This window comes from Bufo gargarizans, chromosome 3 (assembly GCF_014858855.1).
Source record: "Bufo gargarizans isolate SCDJY-AF-19 chromosome 3, ASM1485885v1, whole genome shotgun sequence".
NCBI classification, from domain to species: Eukaryota; Metazoa; Chordata; class Amphibia; order Anura; family Bufonidae; genus Bufo; species Bufo gargarizans.
Genome location: NC_058082.1, coordinates 566,674,571 through 566,684,758, shown reverse-complemented (window position 1 = coordinate 566,684,758; position 10,188 = coordinate 566,674,571). Strand labels below are relative to the sequence as shown.

General features: G+C 48.2%; 1 long non-coding RNA gene across 1 annotated transcript; it reads right to left on the bottom strand.

Annotated features, from left to right (window-relative positions):
• Positions 1-9,118: 9,118 nt before the first annotated feature.
• Positions 9,119-9,927, bottom strand: LOC122930720. Its single transcript, XR_006388162.1, has 3 exons — positions 9,820-9,927; positions 9,661-9,695; positions 9,119-9,254 (listed from the first exon to the last, which is right to left on the bottom strand). It is a non-coding gene; the product is annotated as an uncharacterized LOC122930720 (long non-coding RNA).
• Between the last annotated feature and the right edge of the window lie 261 nt (positions 9,928-10,188).

Below are 10,188 nucleotides of genomic sequence, written 5' to 3'. Positions count from 1 at the left end.
GAGTAAAGACCAGGCACTACTTGGACTACAGTTCAGACAACCTTTTCAAACAATGGAGCAGAGAGTTTGCCTGCGATGAGGGGGACCGCCCTTGGGTTGTACACTATTAGATCCAGAGGATCCATATTAAATGCAAGACTACATAGCCAGAGCAAGATCAGGAAGTAAGTAAAGTTCCATCATCACTCCTATACTAAAGTTGACCAACATATTTTACCTAAAAGAGCCTGCTAATCGTGATTTACAGCTTTATCATCTGTATTCATGACAAATTGCTGCTATACTGATTGCAAGACAAGTAAAGTTCCTGTTTGGTTAAACTACAGTCTCTCTCATCATTCAACTCCATTTTCTTTTTGCACCTTACGGTGCTGGCGTCACAAACACAGGGGCCCAGCCACCAAAGCACCCTAAGCATACCCATCACCATCAACGGCACCTCAACTTCCATCTGGCTGCTGTTCCCTGCAATAGAGAGTGCCCTGGAGGATTTCATGCTGTCTTCCTCATCAATGCTCGCCAACCGATGGAGCTGCAAAACCATGAGTATGACTACTACCCCTATCAGCCCACTGTGCACTCGCATACTGCCCTTGCGGTCTGGTCTGCTGCAGTTATGTCTAAAAACTTGTTTTTGTCTGAGGAAAAACTCCTGTGTCATTGCCATTGAATATCATTGAAGCTCTAATGTAAGTCTATGAGAGACGGAAAGTGTAACAATGTATCTGTTTGTGCTGAGCTTCTCCACTCCACCCCTCCCACTAGAAGGTTCTAGTCTAGCTACAACTGTCTATAAGAAGAGCAGTCAGAGCCCCTAGTGTTCTGCAGTTAGGGACCAGTGCTTGGAAGAGGAGACTCTGCCAGACTACTGAGTGACCAGAAGAAGACGCTGAGACAGGGATACTTTACCACAGATCCTGGATCACCAGCCTTTGGCCAGGGTACCAGCCTTCTGAAGAGAGAGACAGCTAGCTCAGGCCTTCCTCAGCATCAAACCCTTCCTCTGCCAGGGAGGAGACTGGAGAAGACAGCCCTATGCCTCGTCTCAGGGAGGAGACTGGAGAAGACAGCCCTATGCCTCGTCTGTATTGTTTTGCACTTGAATCCCTCCAGTAAAGAAGCTCACTGGTTACTGCAGACCCTGACTCTCCGGACTTATTTCTCATTGGGGTGCACCACGCCTTACCATCCCTTCCGGAGAACACCAACACATGGTGACATCTCAACGATGTCCAGGGGACTCAGCATAGCATTGGGGCCACCCCAAACCTAGCCACTGCACGTGACATGATTGTACTAGGGGGCACAGTGTATGCCGCTATTATCTTCAGGGTACAGCATGTGGCACTAAGAGGCGTTTGTATCAGTATTCATCATGTCGATGTATTGGTAAAGTGAGAAGCTAAAGACTTCTTGGTGGCAAACTCTGCAGAGACGAGCCTTGGCCCGGAGAAGTCATCATGGTGTCTGAACTGGGTGGAAAGAAAAGGAAAAAGAAGAACTCCGGAGGAAACATCACCTGTAAGTCACTAAATACAATTGTTTATTCTGCGGCTGTGTCTGATCAGAGGTGAAGTCACGTGTATGGTCTACAGCAGGGATGTCAAACTCGTGGCTCTCCAGCTGTTGCAAAACTACAACTCCCATCATGCCTGGGCATACTGCAGCTATCAGGGAATGATGGGAGTTGTAGTTTTGCAACAGCTGGAGGGCCATGAGTTTGACATCCATGGTCTACAGTATGATGATAGGTCGTAGCATTCTCTTCTGTGACACTACCACTCCCAGCATACCTTTACACCTGTTCCGGCTACACTGGGACCTGCAGTTTCACACTTTATATACTTATATGTCAAGGGCTAACCTGAGTATGGAAATAATATCTGTACTAAGCTGTTTTCGAGCTGGTGCTGCATATATGCCCCATATTGGTTCTGGTGCGGTATTCATGTGAGGAGCTTGGTATGGCGCCACTACTACTGTGCATGCGCGGTGTCCTCTCTGTTCATGTGGAACTTCTGAAAATCCCCAGGGCTCAGCTATTTTCTGAAGTCCCATACTGGATAATTGAGGGGTGGATGCAAATGTTTATGTGTTGGGGGAGTCACCAAAAAGACTTTCATATGCAAACAGCTTTGTGCACAGCATAGAAAGTATTATAGGGGCACTCTGTCGGCATTGTTGCAGGCAGTATTATAGGGGCACTCTGTTGGTATTGTTGCAGGCAGTATTATAGGGGCACTCTGTTGGTATTGTTGCAGGCAGTATTATAGGGGCACTCTGTCGGCATTGTTGCAGGCAGTATTATAGGGGCACTCTGTTGGTATTGTTGCAGGCAGTATTATAGGGGCACTCTGTTACATTGTTGCTGGCAGTATTATAGGGGCACTCTGTTGCACTGTTGCAGGCAGTATTATAGGGGCACTCTGTTGGTATTGTTGCAGGCAGTATTATAGGGGCACTCTGTTGGTATTGTTGCAGGCAGTATTATAGGGGCACTCTGTTACATTGTTGCAGGCAGTATTATAGGGGCACTCTGTTGGTATTGTTGCAGGCAGTATTATAGGGGCACTCTGTTGGTATTGTTGCAGGCAGTATTATAGGGGCACTCTGTTGGTATTGTTGCAGGCAGTATTATAAGGGCACTCTGTTGCATTGTTGCAGGCAGTATTATAGGGGCACTCTTGGCATTGTTGGGGCAGTATTATAGGGGCACTCTGTTGCATTGTTGCAGGCGGTATTATAGGGGCACTCTTGGCATTGTTGCAGGTAGTATTATAGGGGCACTCTGTTGCACTGTTGCAGGCAGTATTATAGGGGCACTCTGTTGCATTGTTGCAGGCAGTATTATAGGGGCACTCTGTTGGTATTGTTGCAGGCAGTATTATAGGGGCACTCTGTTACATTGTTGCAGGCAGTATTATAGGGGCACTCTGTTGGTATTGTTGCAGGCAGTATTATAGGGGCACTCTGTTGGTATTGTTGCAGGCAGTATTATAGGGGCACTCTGTGGCACTGTTGCAGGCAGTATTATAGGGGAACTCTGTTGCATTGTTGTAGGCAGTATTCTAGGGGCACTCTGTTGCAGGCAGTATTATAGGAGCACTCTGTTGCGGGCAGTATTATAGGGGCACTCTGTTGGTATTGTTGCAGGCAGTATTATAGGGGCACTCTGTTGCACTGTTGCGGGCAGTATTATAGGGGCACTCTGTTACATTGTTGCAGGCAGTATTATATGGGCACTCTGTTGCACTGTTGCAGGCAGTATTATAGGGGCACTCTTGGCATTGTTGGGGCAGTATTATAGGGGCACTCTGTTACATTGTTGCAGGCAGTATTATAGGGGCACTCTGTTGGTATTGTTGCAGGCAGTATTATAGGGGCACTCTGTGGCACTGTTGCAGGCAGTATTATAGGGGAACTCTGTTGCATTGTTGTAGGCAGTATTCTAGGGGCACTCTGTTGCAGGCAGTATTATAGGAGCACTCTGTTGCGGGCAGTATTATAGGGGCACTCTGTTGGTATTGTTGCAGGCAGTATTATAGGGGCACTCTGTTGCACTGTTGCGGGCAGTATTATAGGGGCACTCTGTTACATTGTTGCAGGCAGTATTATAGGGGCACTCTTGGCATTGTTGCAGGCAGTATTATAGGGGCACTCTGTTGCATTGTTGCAGGCAGTATTATAGGGGCACTCTGTTGCATTGTAGCAGGCAGTATTATAGGGGCACTCTTGGCATTGTTGGGGCAGTATTTTATAAACACTGTGGTGGACGCTGTAGCAGGCAGTATCAGAAGGATAGTTCGGCAGGCACCACTAAAGGAAGTCTCCCCTTTACACAATCCCTACTTGACAGTCAGCTGATCACAAATTGTCCTCCTGCAGGGACCCCCAGCGATCAGCTATAATTTGTAGAGAAACTTGGTTGCAGGTGTTCAGTTTCCCTGCAGCGCCACCACTGGGGAAATGAATTATTACACAGCGCCCGTTCCTATCAGTGGGTGGTCTGTGTGATGCCGGACAGGTCCTCCAGAGCGAGAGACGCTCTTTGTAACCCATACATGGGGTTCAGGTATCCAGCAGTCGGTGGTCTGTGCTTTATTCCCCATCTGACAAGTTCCCCTCAGATCCTCCCAGTCCAGTATATTTTCTGGAGGCCTTTTCTTGGGTCTGAGATTCTAGAAGACTGAACAGGACCAAGCAGAATGGAATATATTTTGAGTATTTGGGAACATTAGTCACCAGGGCCTTACATTTATCCTCCCAATCCAGGAAGAAGGATCTGAATGATGTCACCAGCGTCTAGAGTTCCTGTCCATCTGCCTATAGTGCACTGAAACGCGTTGACTAAACTGTGGGACATCAGGGTCCTCGTACATGGGCCGATTGACAGTATACAGATTTACAGGGCTCAATACAAAGCGAAAGGATGATGGATAGGGATGAGCGGACCGCTGGATATTCAGGTTCGACTGGACGAGGTTATGACCCAATCCTGGAATGTTCCGGGAGAGGTTGTCTACTCCTGAAAATAATGTTGATATCTAGATACTTCTATCACCACACCTGGTAATAAGGCAGAGGCTGAGTGGAGTCGGAGGTCAGCGTTGGAGTCACATCGCCTCACACAAGCTACTGTATTCCCCAAAAAGGGATAAATAGTAGAGCAGGCGGACCTCATGGTGAGACATCAGACGCAGAAGAGACACTGTGGAGACAGACACAACACTGGTGTGAGCTGGAGAAGCTGCAGATTCCTGCGTGTAGCTAGCTAGTAGTGTTGGTGAGTGGCACTAGATACAAAGGTGCACCACCTCAGGACCTAGATGGGGCAAAAACATAGCTGAGCATCGCAGAGTATAGACTGAAGCTAGGGGTAGAAAGAAGCCATCAAACCCAGCCAGACTGCTGCCAAGTACACAGAGCAGAGGCCATTTTCTGTATGCTATATGTGTAACACCCCAGAGTGGTGTTACCACTACGGCACCCTGCTACTGTCTTTATTGGGCTAACACCAATGCCATCTATGTATTTTGTCCAGGTCCTCCACACTGTGCATTCCTCATCTTTATGTAACTGTTATGTTCATGTAATATACTTGGTTCACCAGCAGGTGGCAGCAAATCTGGCAGAGCTGTACTTAGATAGAATGGAACTTACCAGTCCATTCTAACCCTCCTCTGGAGAGAATTGGGCTAGTTCTACTTCTTGCAGGAAGGGTGGGGACCAGTTCTAGTTTACCCCCTGCAAGGGGAAGGGTGGGCAGGGGCACGTCTCTACTGGACATGCCCACACCAGCCAGAGCACACTAAGCTCTGCTGTCCATGGAGGCCAAAGCTTAAAGCCTCAGGAGCCAGGAGGAAAGTTCCCTGGCATAACCTAGAGCCAGACTACAGTGAAGAAGTGCAGCATACAGGGAAGCTGAGTCTACAGCCAGCCTGTCAGTATAGCAGAGTGAGAGAAAGATATAGCAGAGAGGAGTTTGCCTGCCGATTTAATGCTAAAGCCTGCTGGAAGCAAGACAAAATCTGAAACTGTTTGGAGAAACGTTTATTCAAGTAAAGCTGCCAGGGAACTTCATCTCAAGGTCTGGACCTAAGTTATTTCTTCAAATCTCTCAATTATTCCCCATATTTATTGCTTCGGAGCCAAAGCCTGGGGTCCAGCGGTATCCAGGTTGGAGCACCGTAACACACATAAAGAGACATTTAGGCCGCACTACACCACTCGGCAATTCCTACACCTGGGGCGCCCGACATAGAGGACACTGGGGGGAGGCGCCCGTTGCATATGGCGTGCTGCTAGGAGTGGGATATTGCAACTGTGGAGGAACAATGCAATGTGTGCGGTAGTTGTGGGGATACAGATGCTGCAGGGAGTGCCTGTTAGGGTACGGCCACACGGTTAGGTTTCTGCATGCAATTTTGGAAGCCAAAACCGAGAGGAGAAGTCGTATTTGTCCTTTATACTTTCTGTCTTTTTATGATACCCTCCTGATTTTGGCTTTCAAAACTGCATCAGGAACCCTGACCGTGTGGCCGTAACCATACAGACTGTCCAGATTGTGTGGGACAGCGCCAATTGGACAAGACATCATGGCTTCGATCAGGGCCATCTTTACCAAGAGGCAAAAGGGGCAGCTGCCCCAGGTCCAGTTGATCCTGGGGGGCCCAAGGCAGCTGCCTCTTGAGCCCTGCTAGCCACTGCCCCGGGTGTCAGGCTGTCAGCTACACAGGGAAAGCTGCCATGTCATGCCTGCCAGCACTCCAGCCAGCGTACTGTCTCTGTGAGAGCTGATCTAGGACCTTAATGACATCATCACTATGTGACCAGTAACCTAGCAATATTACTGGTCACATGGCTATGAGGTCCTCACAGGTCCTACCAGAGGAAGTTTTCCTTAACTGTGGAGCTTTTTTTGTGAAGATTATATCAGGAAAAGGTGACAGGGGCTGTTATGCTAATATACTGTAAACTACTGTATAGTGGGGTGCTGTATACAGTGGGGGGCTGTATACTGGGGCGGGCCTGTATACTGTGGGGGGCTGTATACTGTGTAGGGCTGTATACTGTGTGGGGGCCTGTATACTGTGTCGGGCTGTATACTGTGGGGGCCTGTATACTGTGGGTGGGCCTGTATAGTGTGGGGGGGCCTGTACACTGTGAGGGGCTGTATACTGTGGGGGGGGGCTGTATAGTGTGGGGTGGCCTGTATAGTGTGGGGGGGCCTGTACACTGTGAGGGGCTCTATACTGTGAGGGGCTGTATACTGTGTGTGGGGGCCTGTATACTGTGTGTGGGGGCCTGTATACTGTGGGGGGGGCTGTATACTGTGGAGGGGGGGGGGCTGGAGTGCTATACTGCTGTACTGTATACTGTGGGTGGCTGTATACTGTATACTGTGGGTGCTGTATAGTGTGGAGTGCTATACTGCTGTACTGTATACTGTGGGTGGCTGTATACTGTATACTGTGGGTGCTGTATAGTGTGGAGTGCTATACTGCTGTACTGTATAGTGTGGGGGGCTGTATAGTGTGGGGTGCTGTATCGTGTATAGTTTGGGGTGCTGTATACGGTTGGCACTCCAGCCAGCGTACTGTGTCTGTGAGAGCTGATCTAGGACCTTAATGACATCATCACTATGTGACCAGTAACCTAGCAATATTACTGGTCACATGGCTATGAGGTCATCACAGGTCCTACCAGGAGAAGTTTTCCTTAACTGTGGAGCTTTTTTTGTGAAGATTATATCAGGAAAAGGTGACAGGGGCTGTTATGCTAATATACTGTAAACTACTGTATAGTGGGGTGCTGTATACAGTGGGGGGCTGTATACTGTGGGGGGCCTGTATACTGTGGGGGGGGCCTGTATACTGTGGGGGGTGCCTGGAGTGCTATACTGCTGTACTGTATACTGTGGGTGGCTGTATACTGTATACTGTGGGTGCTATATAGTGTGGAGTGCTATACTGCTGTACTGTATACTGTGGGTGGCTGTATACTGTATACTGTGGGGTCTGTATAGTGTGGAGTGCTATACTGCTGCACTGTATAGTGTGGGGGGCTGTATAGTGTGGGGTGCTGTATTGTGTATAGTTTGGGGTGCTGTATACGGTGAGGTGCTATACTGCTCTTCTGTATACTGTGAGGTGTTGTATACTGTGGGGTGCTGTATACTGTGGGTGGCTGTATACTGTGGGTGCTGTATAGTGTGGAGTGCTATACTGCTGTACTGTATAGTGTGGGGTGCTGTATCGTGTATAGTTTGGGGTGTTGTATACGGTGAGGTGCTATACTGCTCTACTGTATACTGTGAGGTGTTGTATACTGTGGGGTACTGTATACTGTGGGGTGCTATACTGTATAGTGTGGGGTACTATACTGCATACTGTGGGGTGCTGTATACTATAGGGTGCTATACTGCATACTGTGTGGTGCTGTATACTATAGGGTGCTATACTGCATACTGTGTGGTGCTGTATACTATAGGGTGCTATACTGCATACTTTGTGGTGCTGTATACTATAGGGTGCTATACTGCATACTGTGGGGTGCTGGGGTGCACTGTAACACTAGGGTGAGCCGAGCCCTGGTCTCCTTCCTGCAGAGCGGTGCCCACTTCCAGCCTGAGCCCAGCTGCCCAGAGCACTGATCCTGAGCCGCTGGAGTCTTCAGAACTGGAAGTATTTATATCACTGGACTCTACCAGATGTGAGGATTTTGTGTGTGTGTTGTGGTGGAGGCGTGATTGCTGCTAAGGTGCGGGAAGGTGGGATCCAGGGATTCCAAGTAAATTTTTGCCCAGGGTCCAATCAATATTAAGGACGGCCCTGGCTCCGATCAGAGGATAGAAGGAGCCACACACTTCATAGGAAGCAGGTTCATCCTTTCAGCCTCTTCTTACTTTCCTTACACAGAAAAGACATTCAGTTATTTTGTGTTAAGGGGTTAAAATCTCATCCACTTTGCTGTTACTGGATTTACACGTCCACCTGGAAAACCGTGACATTTCTCTCCCATGTGTAGATCCAGTAAGAAGAGCTCAGATCCCTCTGCTCCATCCATGGTGTCACCTCCTCATACATGTCTTGTGTCCTCACCAGTCTGATATATATATATATATACACTGACCAGCAAAATGTTACACCTTTTTATAACGTCTTAGAAGCGAATAACTTACAGAAAAGACCCCGCTCCTAGGAGCTTATATTCTATAGAGAGAACTTCCACCCGCATCCCACCCCCCGCTCCTAGGAGCTTATATTCTATAGAGAGGACTTCCACCCGCATCCCCCCCCCCCCCCCCCCGCTCCTAGGAGCTTACAATCTATAGAGAGTAACAATCTCAATGTCTCTATCGGCTTTTTGTTGCGGTGATGACGATATCTTGAGGTGATGACGATGTCTTGCGATGATGATGATGTCTTGCAGTGATGGCGATGTCTTGAGGTGATGGCGATGTCTTGAGGTGATGACGATGTCTTGCGATGATGATGATGTCTTGCGGTGATGGCGATGTCTTGCGGTGATGGCGATGTCTTGCGGTGATGGCGATGTCTTGCAGTGATGGCGATGTCTTGCGGTGATGGCGATGTCTTGCGGTGATGGCGTTGTCTTGCGGGGATGGCGATGTCTTGCGGTGATGGCGATGTCTTGCGGTGATGGCGATGTCTTGCGGTGATGGCGATGTCTTGCGGTGATGGCGATGTCTTGCGGTGATGGTGATGTCTTGCGGTGATGTCTTATGACGATATCTTCAGAAAAAGAAACAAAAATATAGAGAAAGAAACCCCTTATTTGCTGCCATCCTGTGACCCCCCCCCCCCCCCCGCCTTAGTATTGAGATCTGGTTTGGATAGGGCGGTGTGTAACGCCAATATTCTTCTCTCCCTGTGACGTATAGGAAAGCTGTGTGATTTCTGTCCTGTGTTCTCTGCACCCACCAGGTCTGAACAAAGGCTAAGTGTTTGTTTTCTATGCAGCGCCTCCGCAGGAAACATGAGGAATTACATCTGCTGAAATCAAAGCCTGCGGCTGCATTATACCCCACCGCCCCCGTATTCCCCTATAGAGCGTACAGATCATACTGCAGATAACATGCTGGTTATTTATCTATCATACAGATCACACTGCTACACATATCATCCTTATTACACATACCGGACATGTGGAGGATTCAGCCTTATTCTTTGTGGCTGAAATGAAAGAAGACATCACATGTATCATGACCGCGTCCATACATCCATATACGTATCACATACACAGAGCTGGAGATGGACCTCAAGGCTTACACTCTAGCCTGACATCATTCATACATACCCTGCTCGAGGAGCCTGCAATCTGCATAGACTTGTGACCATGATGATTAAGGTTTACTTGCGATTACTTTCCTTTTTTCTTTTTTTTTTTTTTCTTTTTTTTTCTTTTTTGTAATTACTTGTATTACTTGCGATGTCCTGGGATATATGGGGGAAAAAAGGAGATAAAAAAGTTATGATGACCATGATTGGGTAGAGCAGGAGGACATCACATGTATCACGACAAGTATGTACAGATGATGATAGACATGCGCCCTCACATACACATAAATGTCTCGTCTAGGCTGCTCCCCTGGACCACGCAGATAGCCTTCCTCCCCACAAATGAGCAGCCGCAGCCAAGGGAGCTCCTTTTATACCTCTGTGATGT